We start from the raw sequence: 18,308 nt of genomic DNA on the forward strand, positions 1-18,308 counted from the left end.
AATAGACATTAATACATTATAATATAGAGGCGTTCAACTAGAAATCCTATATCTATAACTCATCTCAGATAAATCTCATCTCATAAACAAAAAAGTAAGGAAGTGATAATCGTTTAGCTATACATAAGGTGTCGAATGGATCACTATTATGGATGTATTAAATTCGAAATCAATGATATATCATTGTATATGAAAAACGATTCTGTGAGAAAATGGTCTTTCAGCTTATTATAATATCACTTATACTGTGATTTGTTTTTTTTGTACAGCTATCAAAGCAATGTATATCTTTACTTTTAATATTGTGGTATTTTTATATAATTTTTCTTAGCTAATGCAAAGTATTTAATAATTATAATACTATATATTTATACCATATTATAATAATTTATACAACTCAAAATTCAATTTTATCTTTTTGTAAATACCGTAAAACAGTAAAAACAGATTCATAATATAAATTGATATTATCTTAAATTAAATCTAAAATGTTATCATTGGGTGTAATAAAGTTCATAATAATATTATAATATACATAAAAAATTTAAGTTTCCACAAATAATATTTTTAAATTATAACAAAGTAGTTAACATCGTTATTTATTGCTTAAACAAGTAATTTCATCAAAATTTAAATTTTAAATATTTAAATATCTATAAAAAATAATCACCTTTACATATATATTTTTAGATTTTATAGTTTCAGTATGAACTACTTATGAGGAATCTAGTATCAAAACTTAGATGTTAAAATAAAAGTTTTTATTAATTTTTATCTAAAAAATAGTTTAAAATTGTTTGCGATTTTGACAAACTTAATTAAAATTCTAACTCCAATTGCATAATTAAAAAAAAATTGTGATTATTTATTTTTAATATTTATATTATACAGGTATAAAAACAGCTTATGTGGAATCTTTTATTATATTTTTAAGAATTATGAAATTTTTATCAAAATGATTGAAAAAAAACTAAAAAAAAAATTGCAAAATTTAGCATACTTTTAAACAATTCAAAATAAGTTAAATTTTTTTGGAGATTTCATTATATAATAGAAAGTTTCAAGTATTTAGGGTTATATTAGATTTTTAATTACAATAACAACAAACGATAACATATAATACAGTGTTTATTAACTTTGTGTAATGGCGACACATAAATTTACTATTTGTTCTATTATATTATTAAATACTTATACATCATATTGTTCTGCCGTCCATAAGCTACGCATATTATAATATAATTTATACGCACGTAAGCCCTTCCCCACCAATAAAATTCTGGACTACTTTTATTCAAATATTGTGTTCACCATTTACAAGCATTTGATTAACATATACTAAATTTATTACATTAAACGGAGCTATTATAGGATAGTATGTAAATACGATCCCTTTTTTCAGTATTTTCATTATTACTCGAATAATAGTTTTAAACAAATGCTAAAAACTGTAAAACAAATGAACATAGCTGACGTAAAAAATATTAAAATATTTCCAAAATTTTATTCTAAGGGGGGAAAGTACGTATGTGTACTTTGTATTATATTTTAGGTAACCTAATGGACTTCTGTAAAATAATGTTAAACGTGCAATTTTATGTGTGTACAATTATATATTACCTACGAATTTTCGATGGATTTTTTTACGAAACGTTTATGTATGGTTGTTCGGCGGACTTCAATAAAGTGACTCCGCATAGAGTATATTATATATATAAATCATATATCTGAGTATGATTTTTAGTAAAATAAAAAATACAAAATAAAATATTGACATGCGGTTGACTTTCATGGCGTATGTATGCGGCACAAAATGTGTTTTGTTTTCGCCTAAAAACCACACAAATATATACATTTTTTCTCACAGGTTTTCCGCTGAGGATCTTTGCACATACAACACATACATATAATATTTACACGAGCAGCACGGCAATGACCTTTACGAGGCCGACGGAAAACATAATCTATTTAGACGTGTGTATTCTTGATGTTGTGATGATGCGCACGCATATACACTGTTATATAAATGTACTAAAACTTTATTTCTCAGTTTTTCAAAAAAGATAAACTCGTTAGAAGTGATTATCGGGAAAGGACTTTACGGAATATGTTAATTTACATGTGAATCGTGTGCAATACACCATCGAAAAACTATATAAATACTGGTAAAATATTATATCCGGTATAAGCGACTATAAACGATTAGACAAGAAAAGTACAGTAATAATTTGCTACAGTGTGAATTGGCTACGAAAACGGATTAATAGAGGTGGAAATAGAGTCGATGGGGTCGACGATTCAGAGATTCCGTCAGTGATTCCGGAAGCTTTGAATGTCCTCTACTATGAGCATAAACGTCTGACCGATTGCGCGGGGAGAAGTTGTGTGTTGACTCGTTGATTACAGTATGCAGCAAGAACCTTGCACCGCATTGGTCTATTTCTTAATCTGATATTATTCTATTTGAATATTAATAATGTGATAATTTTGTGTAGCTAATTCTAAGTATTGTACTATATTATAATAGTTATTACGCCAAACTTCAGAACTATATACTCATCAAGTGCCATAAACGATCGACGTATTATATTGTTTATTTGTTCGATTACGTACAGTCTCTATCATTCGTTATACTCTATTATAATTATGACTATGTGTATTATAAACACTACTATAAACTATATACATTATAAACGCACATTCCACGCTTTTTTTTTTGCTCAGTATAAATAATTACAAAATATTATTAAAACGACACGCGGCTACTGCGGTTAGTTCGACATTTTCCACTAACCGTTATTATAACCATCTAAAGTATAGTACTATAATTTGAAATATATACGATTTATTTTATGCCAAACGTATCGACTTGATAGACACCTCTCACGCAATGATGTTGAAAACCTGCAACTATGGGAATTATTATTATAACTATTTATGTTATGAGCGATCTATAAGCCGATATAGTCCACCACCGCACATAAACGCGTAAATATTATATGATTTAATATTTACATCCGCGTAGTGTGTGCTTTTCGCAGTATTGAGTATAATATTATGCGGGTATATCATTGTGTTGATTTATACGTCAAATAGCATATTATCTATAATTCATACTTGAGGTGTCCCCCGAGTCTGCCACCGCTGGACACTTGACCGCAACTGTCGCGGCTCGTGTTGAACGCAATTTTTTGAAAAGCGCGCAAAAACTGTTTTTTTTTCTTTTTTTTTGCCGAAACGTTATAATATCGTAACGTTATTACAATGCGGTATGTATAATATACGGTAAACAGCGGCGGTGGTGTATTAAATTGTGTGTGACGACCGCGAGCGGACCAGTGTTTTTCAGGTGTATAATTTTTCATTTTTTTTCCACGCGTACATCTCTTCTACCCCCGCCGCAATACCGCCTATTCGTAAACAACAATAACGATAATAATAATAATATAATATATAACAACGCGCGACTGTAGAGAGTATTATGCATATACCTATATTTTATGTATTGGTACATTGTGGCGCGGTGGCTGAGCGTTATCTCCGGTGGCGGATGGATGAACGATATTACTGCAGCAGTCTTCCGAGAATGGTATAAACAATAACGGTACAGTATATTATTATTGTTATTAAGTATTATTACGTAAGATCTTGCGGGCTCTTTGCTGCGGTATCCTTTTATACGCGCGAACATACACACATCTGTTGTTTTTTTTTTTTTTTTTTGTTTTTTACTTCACATTTACAATGCAATATAGTATAACATTATAATATCGTATATACATAAATATACGACAAAAGTCACGTACTATTAGCTGGTCGGTAAATATATATATATATATGCGTGCGTGTGTATGTTATTATTATTATACATTCCGTATCGATATTATATAAATCAATATATTAATAGTGTCCGCGTACGCATAGACATTGTGTAGCTGGGTAATTTTTGGACGCGTACATCATGCCATATCATAATAATATTATAACGATCGGTTTAAGACCACGCGCGAAAATGGTCGGTACGCACAGTGCTATAATATACATGTATATGCATATATATAGTGTACACGACCGCGTAAACAAATAATATAATATGCAACGCATGTACAAGTCTCGCCCGAAAACCGCGTGTGGGCGAACACGCCGTCGGTCGTAAACAGATGCGCGTAACACCGATATATATACATAATATTATTATTTTTTTTATTATAACGTACGCGAATCATTATTCTCGTACGTACAGATATTATGCGAGATTACGGGAAAATATTAACGGATCTTTCGAACCCGTCATTATAATAGCCGCCACCGCGTAAAATATCACGCGCGTAGGCGTAGGTATACCTGTACAGGGCCTATATACATATTGTGCGGACGTGATTTCTTTTTAGTGGGATTTGCGTCTACTTCGAGACAAAATTGTCTGCGTGTTTCATTACACCAATACTTATACGCATTATAATATACGTACAATGCTCGAAAAAAACGGCCGACACCCGCCAGAGACGTTCGTCCCCCCCAATCGGAATCTAGACATCACTGTATATGTCTGACCGCGATCAGATTACATCACTATGATGGTATATATTTGAAAATACGCACGAAGCACGGACTTACAGAACCCGCGGCAAATACTCTCGAACGGTCGGCGGGAGGTCGGACGCCAGACAGGATGCAGAGAAGACGAGGCTATCAGAAGTTCTTCGCGCTTCGTTCACTCCGGCGCAGGACAGTGGTGTATCATTATTATACAATTGTACGTTTCAATAATCAGCTATCCCATTTGAAAAATGATTTATTTTCAGTATATCATATAGTGTTGTTTCTTTTGTGTATACAAATTGACTTTCCTAGTTGAATCAAATACATTGAACGACTTCTTCGATATACGTGTGTACGGCAATTTATAAGTATAAGCAATAGGTAGGTTATACTTGATATTTCTGAAGATTTGTGCCCAAACAGAAATGTCTACAGAAATTAATTAAAATGTTAATATTATTAAAAAATCGATTATACAACCATTAACGATTAAAACAATATAACGTGCCTAACGGTTTGCTCGGAATCTAAAACTAAACCAAACTTCCGAGGTGTTTACAATACAATATCAATATAACAGTACACACTTTCTCAAGCACGTAAATTAATGATCTTAATTACTGTTGTAAGTATAACACGCTGCCCACGCGTTCTGTAAAGATATTATAGATTCATCTCACGATTTCACGAATTTAATAATAATATAAAAACAAACGTTGACGGCATTCGTATACGCTTGTGCTCGGAATACTGCAGCTGGTGTAATTGTGTTATTCACTATAATAATATATTATATTTATATATATATATATGCTGTCACACTGAGAGATAAAAGATACAGAAATAGAGAGAGAGAGAGAGAGAGAGAGAGAGAGAGAGACGACCACAAGACCTTTTTAATTACGCGCCGTTAAAAGCGTTCGCCTAATAGAACCGTCGAGTCACGGTGATTCCAGCGAAACTATATTAAACATCTCGAGTATTACACCCCACACCCCACACAAAGAGCCACGTGCGGCGCTTTGACATTTATATAATAATAATAATAATAATAATTATAATTCCAATTAAAATATATAGGTATGTTGTTTTATAGTTGGATAAAATATTCAAAAGCGACACGCGACGGATGTACGCCATACACGACAAACATGTGCATTTTATCGTGTGTGTGTGTGTGTGTGCGCGAATTTGTCATATGTGTGTGTATTAGATTACGGTACGTTATCAATTGTCATACATTAAACCTAAATAGGTTACGAGTGCTTACAAACGGTATAGACCTGTGTGTGACACAGCGATGAGCGCTGTACATCGCTATAGATGATTATTAATTATTATCGAGATTATATTATTATATTACCGTAATAATATTATACAACCTCAATCTATTATGTTATTATAATATATGTATTACGTCAATCGGAATGTTAACTTTTGCGTTTGCGATTGACGAGGCGACAGATACATGCGTACCTGTATACTACACGAGTAATGAGTGCCATTTATATGCGTATTATATTATATTATTATATAGTATAATAGTTCACCGCGCATAGCTCGTTTATTGCGAACGAACGTCGTTTTCAATATCCAAATCAATAACAAGCGATTACATCAAATTAACGAATAAAATTTAATTTGCAGACTTTATATGCGTCGTGGATAAACCATGAATTAGATTCGTGAGTATAATATTATAATAATACAGTAAATAGTATAGTTTAAAATATAATAAAATTAAAGAAATACGAGTCGTATTAAACTCAATCAATCCGACACATTCGCGAAAATAAAAAGTTCCATACTTGTAGTGCACGTAATACTCGTATACAGGGCTTAAACCGAAATCGCGCTTATTTTTTCCTAAGGCATTTCGCAGATACTGTGAATATACGAATATATAGTATTATGTCATTAAGTTTCGTTGACCGCATAATGAATAAATTGTAATATCATAATAATATTATGTGCCTCAAATTTACGCTCTTAAATTATATCGGACGAAATCGTTATTCGTGATATGTACACATTTATAGTTGATTGACGTTTTGCAATATAATAATGCCGAGACTTATTTATATCAAAGATAATGATAGTATTACGTCCAATGTCACATCTTAAATAACCGTAACCCAATAATCCCGTTAGAGTGGAAAATAAAATCGATTTTAAGATCACGTAATGTATGTTATGATCATAATATAAAAATTGGACGAGACAGTCATTTAGTTTTTACCTACCTATTTATAAACTTTAAAATTAAAAACATTATTTTATCACATAAGATTATGTAATATGCAAATTATTTTAATATAATATTTTTACTGATTATCACTTTCAACGCTATGGCTATACTGTATTATTTACATATTTATAATATACATGTACTTTGACAAATAACAATAGTTGAGTGTGTGAGGTTTCGAAGTATATGAAATATTATGATTATTAATTATTCACGATATTATAGGTAGTATAGTATCATAAATGATAAAAAATCATCGTATACGTGATTGTAAATATGAATGATATCGAAATTTCCATTAAGTTAAGAGGGAAAAATCGAATTATCTTACGCATCCTTTTTACTCGGAAACAATATATATTCGCAACATATTACCAAGAAATAATAGAATGGTATATTATTACTATCTTATGTACGTAATCCGTTTTTAGCTATAAAACATGAGTAGGTTGTAGAATAGGTATTAAACTATAAAAAAAAGTTATATTGAAAATCGAAATTATGTCTACTTCAATAATATAATACCATTAACTGTTAAGTAAATAAATACATAGGCGATAATAAAATTTAAAATAATACGACTGTGTATAGTGAACAATACACATATTATGATATTATTTCAATTTAGAATGATAATTAAAAATAACATTTAGAGCATAATATTGTAATTTTAACCAATACAGAATGGAATCAACTGTCTAGTAGTGTAGGTATAAAATAAAATCGCATTTCTATAAATAGTAATTTTTAGATTTTTAAATTGTTTTTTTTTTTATATTTAATGTAATTTAAATATATATTAAGCAGGATATACTTTAGGAATTGATGAATTATAAATATACATTATTAAAGAATAGTTTTATTATTTATATAAACATTAATAATTGAATTAATACAATAACAGAAGAATGGTAACGAATAGTAACTTCGAGAAACCAGGTGGTACGCCATAAAAGTATAGAAGAGCACTGTTATCTAAATTTCAAAATACTTATTATTATTAAATACAATTTATTTGTATTATATTTCAAATCTAAAATATGAGTTTTTATTCAATTAACTAAAATCTAATGCAATTATAAAACCGTTTAAGATCGTATATATTATTATAATAATACTTTAAACTGGGAATGGGACTGTGAGCTGACGGCTAATAAACCGATGAGTCGACTTCAGGTTTTTTTACTGTGATAACAAATACAATATTATATACATATACAGTGAAAACTCTATTTAACGTACTTGAAGGTTCTTTAAAATAAAAAAATAAAATAAAATAAAATATATTTAAATTATATATTTTTTTTATTCTTTGATTTGAAGAATTTTTTGATATCCTGTATAACAATTTTACCATTCTGACTATAAAAATGCGTATTTATTTAAATAAATCTTATTGATAAGTGTTCTTTATAAATATGTAATAATATAATAGTTTTTAAATTTTTTGTAGAAAAATAACACAAAATAAATTCGTTAAATAGATACATTTTTGAATAAGGTTATGGTTCCATAAAATATTTCGTTACATACCTCTAAAGAATTTTGTTGAATAGTAGTTTGTTGAATACAAAATTCCATTGTTTGAATATAACTTAAAATATCAAACTTTTTAAATAGTTTCTATATATTTTATCAAAGCAATTATTTGAAATAAAATATAAACATTTAAATGATATTCTAAATCATAAATTAAATATAACCGATAAAAAGGTATCTTATATTAATAAAAAGTAAAAAATTCTTTTTTACGAAATATAATTTAACTAAATCAATTATTTTTAGTATTAGATAATAATATAAGATGTTCATGTTATTATAAAAATAGATTAACTTTAATTTATTAAAATATTGTTTGATTCATTTAAGTAGATTCCTAAAATAATTATGTATTTAGATGTTAAAAAAATGTAGGTAGAATAAATTAGAATTATTATTTAATAAGTAATAACACGTGTCAGCCTATTAGTTGTTGGATCATCGTTGTAATCCCTTATAAATAATATAAAAACATTTAAAAATACTAATCTGATTTAAGAGTGTTTGCTTGTATACAATAACATAATATTCTGCAGACGTACCGTGATGTGTACATATATTACTTGTTTAGATTTAAAGAAAATAAGTTATTTATAATGGATTTATATATATATATATATATATATATATGGTAAAAGTATAATAATGTTTTTTTAGCTTTCTAATCGAAAGAACACGACGTTAAAAAAAATAGAAAACACAATATAATATATATATATAAGCACAAGTATTTTATATGACGCGTTTATTGACATTATATTATTTGTATTAGCTATAATTTTTATTATTTTATTACGTATATTTGTTGTATGACAATAACGATCGAAATACTTGAATTGTATAAATAAATAATAAGTACTAGTTCGTAGTTCAGTAAAAAATATAATAGTTTATAGTGAATAAATGATTATTTGTTTCTATCTACACCATACAAACGAATAATAAACGCACGCCTCTCAAGTCCGTCAACGGAAATCAAATATAAACAAGAGTAATGACTCTATATATTATATTATTGAAATACGTATCGGCATATCGTATAATAATAACGTCAACGAATCTCGTTGACACGCATACCGACTTTGACGTTTGGCAGGGAAATAAAAATAAGTACACACAACATGTACATATTATATAATATATATATATAATATGTTACATATGTTATGTTTATATTATATTGGGTAGATTTACCATAATCTGCACTCATTTATGTATACATATACCTAATAACACTTTGGGTTATTTGCTCGTGTAAATGTACTGCAGTGTATACATAATAATATAATGAGAGCATACGTGAATCGTAGTAAATATACATATATACATATTAAGACGTGCCATTGCAGGAAACGCGCCAAAGACTGTTACAAATTTATAATAATAATTAGCAGATATACAACGGGACGCATACGCTGTAAAACGTTTGAGTCGCTCGTATATTATATTGTTATTAGGTATTTTCACATAGTAAAAACGTGCTTAAGAATATGTGTGTGTGTGAGTGCGCGCAAACGTAGTATTTGCGAAAAAAAAGGACAAAAAAAAATTTCGAACTCGTGCTTACTTATATATATAGCATCACGACACAGACTCAAGCTCGTATAATAGCCGACCCTAGCAAATGAATATAAATCGGTTAATTATTGTTATGGGAGAATGAGACTACGGCGTTTAACAATACATCAGTGCGCATCAGAGAGTCGTCAGAGCATTATATTACTATTGCGTCCTGATCTAAAAGGTCAGACACAGGTTATAACCTACTATTGAGTACCGGTGTACCTTCTTTTATAACATAGGTACTAGCGACTTTAAAATCAATTATTAGAATGCGCTTCGTTATAATATGCGATTATACGACATATTATCCATCTCCTTGCGTAGTACTATTAACTTAACGATATAGTTATACAAAGAAATATAGAAAAATGCTGGTAATTAAACTTTTACTAAATGTTGCAGATTATCTATAGTATCCAGTCATTATATACAATTCATTTTGATTCTAATTAAAATAGCAATATTTATTTAACACATAATACAAACAATGATCTTTATATTTATTTATAGTATATATGATATGACAGAATTGTCAGAATTGTAGGACACGAGTAATGACTACAATATCAATCGTATCTAAAGAAAATATTTTAAAACTAAATATTTATGTTTAAAGTATAGTAAAATAATAAAAACAATTTTTACAATTGATTTAACACTAACGTATAGTTGACAATATTAATATACAAAATTTTCGTCAGTTGTTTTTTCTTATTATTATTGATTTTTTTTTTTTTTTTTTTATCGAGAATTAAACACCAAACATAATTGTAAAAGCATACATTTGATATAAGTTCATTGGAAAAATAATAACACAATCTTCTGAAAAATTTAAAACCGGTAAGACTACTGCCACGAGTACGTGCCATACACTACGGGTAAAAATATTCGAAGGCGGTCTCTAACGTGAACTCACATATAATATACCTACTTAGGTACATATATCAATCACATAGAAATTGAATCGTCACGGGAACGTCGATTTTTATTTCAATTCATTTATTTGTCTTCTTCTTTTTATTTTTAATTAGGGCTAAAAAAGTAACCATACAATGAACATAATAACGATGTACATCGCAGCAGACGCCTGCGCACGGCCGACACAATAATACACGCGCGACAAAACTACATAGGTAATATATATATATATATATATATATATATATATATTAATATAAAAATAATAATAATAATAAAGTGTATTTATTTCGTCGTCAATGAGAAACGATATATGCGCATGTATATACACTAGTAGTATTATATTATTATTTTATTATATACGCACCGTATACTATACACTGCACGCGTCGCAAATCGGCGCCAACGGAAGAGGACACCACTCGCGAAAGCTCAGCGGGTGTCCGGCGCGGGGCCGGTGTGCTCAGCAACGAATATGTGTGTAAAAAGTGGGTCAGCGGAAGCTGCGCACGTTAAACGCCACCGATCTAATACGTGTCGTGTGATAAACATAAAATGTCATATACATATCATATACAGGGTGATTCGCCAATCATGTGTTCAACTTAATTTTTTTTTTTTCAATGACAATGAGTAGAATTTAGAGGACCATATTTTAAATAACTTCAATCTTTTTATCGTGCCATACGCGTAAATTTGGCAATACAAAATATTCGTATTTCAAATTAATCGATCCTGTAAGTTGTAGTAAAAGTTATTTGTATTATTATTATTATTTTTTTAACGAATATATAAAGTCATAGCGTCTAAAATTAAATCTTTAATGAGTAATTTCCAAATTATAAGCATATATATACTTATATTATGGATAACACTTACCTTTAATAGTATTGAAAAATGTTTTTTTTTTTTTAAATATAATAGATTTAATATTCGATCTAGTATTTATTAAAATAGGACAGTCAATTTTTACAAATTATAAAATATTTTTTGATAAATTAATATTAATTATTATAATTTTAAAATCATCACAGTCATCATATTATTTTCTAAACCATTTAACCTATTATCTATAATGCATAAAGATAAATAACTTAAAATTTACTTTTTCGAATCTTGATTTATATTCGCGCGTCTGTATTCTATAAAAATCAATTTATAAGGATAAATAGGTGATAAGTTTTTGAAAACAATTGCATTATCACAGAGTACTCCATAAATGGTATATAAAATCAAAGTATTCAAAAATGTAGTGCTTATAGGTTACATACTTAACATTTTTTCTAAAAAATCAGAATTTGAATACATTTATTATTATTCAAGATAAAAATGGGAGTGAGCGTGCTTGATGAACCACCCTGTGTATGTATATTTATAATATATAAATCTTCCACACGCATCTGCATGATATCGTATTATATACTAATATACATACATATCACACACATAAATACATACATACGAATGGTATAAAGTAAATGCAGTAGGAAGCGGTGTCGTCAAAACTGGAGCAAATCGAAGATTAATACAACTGCGTGTCAAATATAATATATACGGATGCGAATACTCATCCAGCAGTGCATACATATGCAAGTGTGTATGTGTGTAATACGAGTGACAGACACGTCGTCCATATATATATATATATATATGTATTATTATATTTTAATATTCGATCGGCCCATATATCATGCATATGTGTAATACATATAGGTATACATTATATTAATTTTTTTCCCAGCACTGTATACTATACTATACCGTGCATAATATAATCTCGTTTGCGATGATTATATTATAATTTCCCCGTCAGTGTCACGGATTTACACTGCTGAATATTCGCAAATCATTATTTCGATATATTATATTATTATCACGCTTGCCGCGACACATAATACATATTATTATATTAGTGTCCGTATATACACTGCAGGTTTGCAGGTTGACCGACTATTGGATATAATTATAGTGGATAAGCCTTTGGGGTATTCACACACGAGGGTGTAAACTGTCGTTGCTGTCCCTCGGACTCCTATTATTTTTTGTTTCATAATTTCTGTCTGTTGTCTGTCTCATATACTACAAGTCCTATTTTTTTTATAATAGACGATTGAAATCTAAAACATTATTATATATTATATTATAATATAATGATTATCCACTGATTAATGTAAATTGAAAAAAAAAACATTATATTATTTTGATTACGAAAAATATAAATATAAACTATGATAACGTACCTACTTACTATAGACATAACATAATCTATTTAAACATGCATAGTAATAAACTAATAACTAAAAGTTAAATAAGGTAATTTTATAAAATTAATTTAAAACCTAACTATTTTCATAATATCTACAAAAATGTCCAAATGCCTACGCCAATCTGACTAATTGTTTAGATGAACATATAAGTTATTATTTAAAAGTAATATGATGGAGCTGAAATAGAATTTTGTATTGTATATAATATGCATAATATATCGATATAATAAAAAGAAAACCACACAATATTATATTAAGTTCGAATGACGATCGACTATGGCCCGCGGACCACGGGTGCGTCTCGCGCATAAACGGGTGGCGAGTAGTGTACGGGAAAACAAATTAATTGAAACCTTAAAAATGGAGCACTGTGTAGGTAGGTATACACTTATTAAATAAAGCCCATTAACACGATTCCGGTAGGCGAACAATTACATTACAAATTACAATCGATCGAAAAAAAACATTTTACATATCATTATAATGCTCCGAAGTTAACTTACTGGAAATAAAATATTATTATTTATCTGCCATTGAATTAAAGCCGTCTTACACACACGAGTTCGAATGACGCCTCGATTTTACCGTATTCAAGACCAATACGCTTGTATATATAGCGGCAAAGAGCCAGAGATGACGGCTCGGAGATTGTAAACACATGTTCGGAATAAACACAAACTATACACGATCTCCAGTCGTTCACCGAGAAGGTATATAAGTAACCTTAACCTATACATAATACGCCTATAAACTGTAAAACGAAGTAAAAAAAAATATTTATCGCATCATCTGCTGTGTATATTATATATATAGGCTCGTCTAGGAATGCGAAATAATGCGTGCGGTGATAATTATATAATAATATACAAGCGGCAATAAACTGGTGTACATTTTATATTATATAGGTACGCGGAAACACCAATGATCTGATTAATATTTTAATTCGCACTAGAATCCAAGAGACGAGTTTAAATTTAAAAAAAATATACTACGATATATGCGTACAGTAAGTGACTGTAAAAACGTTTATATTATAACACCTGAAGTATGGTTAGTCACATGTTATTTTACAGGGCGCGGACTCTTTCGTATTACGCCAATTAATATTCATGTATAGTTAAATGTACGTATATAACACGAACAAAACTAGACTTAATACCGTATTTTGTATGCGTTATTTTTAAACATATTTTTTTTTATATAAATAAGAGAGAAATCATAAAATATAACGTGTTTGAAAGGTCAAACGCAATAAAATAAAAACATTTGAATTATTAATATATTATATACGTCTGCAATTATCGCATGTGTGCGATCAAATGACAAACGGTGTTTTCGGAATACTATTAAGGCGCATGCATAATTACAAAATTTAGTAAGACAGTTTTTTTTAAATATTTTATTCATCATATTAATCACGTTTGTTGGCGGAACTGATAACAAACACGTCAGTCGAGTAGCTACGTTATTATATAGTAATAACGTTTTATTATGTACTAACATACTTTCGGAAGTCGCACAAACATCGCAAGTAAATACAATAATAAGTATGATGTATCGTAAAAAAAAAAAAATAAAGTGTACAAACTCGTAACCGAATAGCTACTTCCCATATTCATAAATTAATCGACGAGGAACCATATATGCGTTGTTTATAAACGGAAAAATACGAAGTCTTATTTAAATTCAACGAATTATATACCTCTGCTATATAATATACCGGTGTCCAGTAATAGGTTGTGGTTCCGCGCAATCGGTTATAAATACAGTGTTAGGCGTACATAAAATGTGTATAATAACAGTATTTAATAGTGGACACGGTAACGTAATAATGATTTGTAAACTAAAATCTTGAATATTCCTTTGTAATTAAAATAATTTATTTGCATACATTGCATTCGTCCATACGTCCATACGATTCAGTGAAGTGTAATGCATAATATTATACATCGCATAAAACCATTGATTATTAATACTATTTATAATCAATGGATAATACGCGTCGTTAGCACGTCGAACACACTGCACTAATAGTTATTACAAGGCGCCGCCATGTATAATATTATAATATGTATATAATTATATCTGCGAATACGTTTAGCATTTTGACACACCGCCGCGTAATTAATAAATATCGGTACGGCGTCAGGTGGTGTAAGCAATCATCGTGTACAAAAGAAGAGGAATGCAGTACAGCTAGGTGTACTTGTTATACGATTATAAGTGTATGTAAGTATATAATACTTATATGCAATTATGTGGATGCAACATCGACTACTATAAATACATAATAGTATTAATATCCAATAAAATCTGCGGAATATATTTAACAAAGATCGCGAATTTTCTATTGAAAACGCGCGAGTAGTAAAAAGAGCAAAAAACGATACAGTTTGAATGAGTACTTTTTGAGGTTTAAATTTGTTTCAATCTCTAATGACGTAGAAAAGCATTTAGATATCAAACCCTGCACCGCGATACTACACATTTCTTGGTAATTTTCTTTCTTATAAACAATTAATTCCCAAAAGTAAATAGCGCCATGACTTATCAAAATAAAATACTAAATTTAACACCACGTAATACCACCGTTACCTATATGTCAAAATCAATAAAAATCTAAAATACTGATTATTTAAAAAAAATATGTATAAATAGATCGTATAAGAAATGAAAAAAATAATGTTACGTATTTTTATTTTAATTCGATTCAACAACGTTATATTTTTAATATATTGTATTAAACTCATCAATGATGTTTAATACGTGTTAACGATATCGTCACTTTTTTCAAGTTATAAAATAGCTAAACTGCTAGTGTAGACTTAACTGTTTTAGTGTAGAGTCACATAATCATTGTTCTGAGAAATACTGATTTAAACCTTTTTAACAAAAAAATAACAATTATTTTATAAACAATTGAATTCATATACCTACAATATATACTTGTTTAATAAACAAATGGTAATTTTTAAAACCAAAATTATACATACTGAAATGGTTTTTCACAATTTTCTCGTGGTAAAAAAATAGAAATTTGCACCAAAACATTTAAAATGTGAACAATTGTTTATAAGTGCTTTATTTTATTCGGGGTAATTCGCACTATTGATCACTTCGACTTTTACGACAAACAACTGCAACAGCGCGTCAATTATAAACATCATAGGAATTACACATTTACACAAATCTTTAATTAGTCGCGGGACACGTGCTGCATGATGATTGCACACGCAGCACGTATAATATGCGATTATATACTATTATATTATTATATCATAAACATCGTATGCCCGCGGTCGAGTTATTAATACTATTTTAATAATAATAATAATAATAATAATGGAAATATGCAGTGGGTGGTTCGCTAAACACGGCCCCGTCGGAATCGGGTTTTTGTACACACGATATCCGAATGCATTAACGAACGTATAAAACAGCCAAACCGTCAACGTACTACGCGTTATGTTCACTATACGTGTATAAATCATATTATTATAAATTATGTACCTACTACAAGAGTTTATGTCCAGTAACAACGAGAAATGTGAGCAAACCGACTGATAAAATATAATATAATAACGATTTTAGTATGTAAAAACCATATCCCCACACACAGTACGGATATTGTCGTCGCATGTACACGTATAATTCGATACTGATGTATTTTATATATATATACGTATATATGTACGGGAGCAAATAAAATGTAGCGGCCGTGGCGTGGGCGAGGAAATTAGAACACCTGGACGGGTCAGCGACAAATATAATTTTTTTTTTCTCTGTATCATTGCTGCTGCACATTATTATATTTTACATAAATCGATATTCATATTATTCGTATGAACTTTTTTTTTTTTAAATATATTGTTTTATTGTTAAAAACTAATAAAGTAAATATCCATATATATTATAAATACATTATACACATATAGTTTAAAACACCGGACAATTTACTCGTTTCATAACATTATACATTTATAATTATAGCCTATGGGTGAATATAAAATTGAAACTATACGATGATAATGACTATAGAACGAACGATTTAAATAGCGTAAAATGATTTAATAAAACAGTAATGATGTAGGATACTAGGATGTATATTATAATATGTATTATCTATACACAGGGTGATTCACCTAGCATGATCCACTTATTTCTTCTTCGATAACGAAATTATTCAAAATTTCATTTTCAGAACTTTTTAATAAACTAAAAGATTATATTTTTAAATTCTTAACATTTTTTATACTTTAAAAAAAGTGCCCTGTGAAAATTCAATAACCTTTTGTTTTTCAAATTAAAACTTTCTCTTTTTACAGTTAATTATTTAGTGAACTATGTGTACTAAAGATAATATATTGTACACGATAATTAATTGGGAATATATAGTGATTATGTTAATTTAAGCATTTTAGTAATTTAAATATACCTAAGTGTCAATATTAATTATTTATAAAAATGGTCATGGTATAATAATTATTAAACGTTAAATCGTTTGTACTTAAAATGTTTTTAAAATCATTTTTAAGAACTATGATATTTGATATAAACACTTTATCAACTGAAAACATACTGGTTCGAAAATTAGATTAGGTACGCGTTACGAAAATGGAAATTCGTAAATCACGAACTTCGCGTGGATACCATACACGGCGACAAATTTGCCAGACGTTGAACATCAGACACGCGCAAACGATAACCTGAAAGTAATTTTAGAATTTTTTTTATACATATATACACACATGGCTAGTCTGTGCGCTGCAGATACTCGACGTGACGCGTGTCGAAACAGAAGCGCGCGTGTTATTATTATTATTATATTAATGTCGCGTGCGCGACAGCCAATAATGATAATACAAATATATTAGACGCACACGGCTGCCACACAAAAAATATATTAAATGTGTGCACGCGTGTTTATGTGTGTAGATATAAGAACGGTCTCGGGATCGCGGCCCATCAAAGTCGATCGTCTAATGTGCGTCTCATCGTGGGCAGAGATGTAGAAGACCTAATTTCGTGACCGAGTCTCGACGATACACATTATTACTATTATTATTATTGTTATATATTATGTTATACATACATGTATGAAAGTATGGAGGCGTACAAGACTTCAGTGCGTGTACCTGCACAGTGTACAATATACGGTACCTATATTATTATATATTTAAGTACGAGGCTCGTCATGATGTGATAAACACGGTGGAAAAAACTCGATGTCG

The 18,308-nt window shown here is 29.2% G+C and overlaps 1 protein-coding gene and 1 long non-coding RNA gene across 2 annotated transcripts in view; one reads left to right on the forward strand and one right to left on the reverse strand.

Moving 5' to 3' along the window:
• Positions 1-18,308, reverse strand: part of LOC132923415 (autophagy-related protein 16-1) — a 154,966-nt gene that overhangs the window by 37,101 nt on the left and 99,557 nt on the right. The gene's annotated exons all lie outside the window — the stretch shown is intronic.
• LOC132923416 (uncharacterized) overlaps positions 5,979-18,308 on the forward strand; it is a 38,198-nt gene continuing 25,868 nt past the window's right edge. Inside the window, exon 1 of the long non-coding RNA XR_009661172.1 lies at positions 5,979-6,227. This is a non-coding gene — a long non-coding RNA (uncharacterized LOC132923416). The remainder of the gene's footprint in view (positions 6,228-18,308) is intronic.

This window comes from Rhopalosiphum padi, chromosome 2 (assembly GCF_020882245.1).
Source record: "Rhopalosiphum padi isolate XX-2018 chromosome 2, ASM2088224v1, whole genome shotgun sequence".
In the NCBI taxonomy this organism is placed as follows: Eukaryota; Metazoa; Arthropoda; class Insecta; order Hemiptera; family Aphididae; genus Rhopalosiphum; species Rhopalosiphum padi.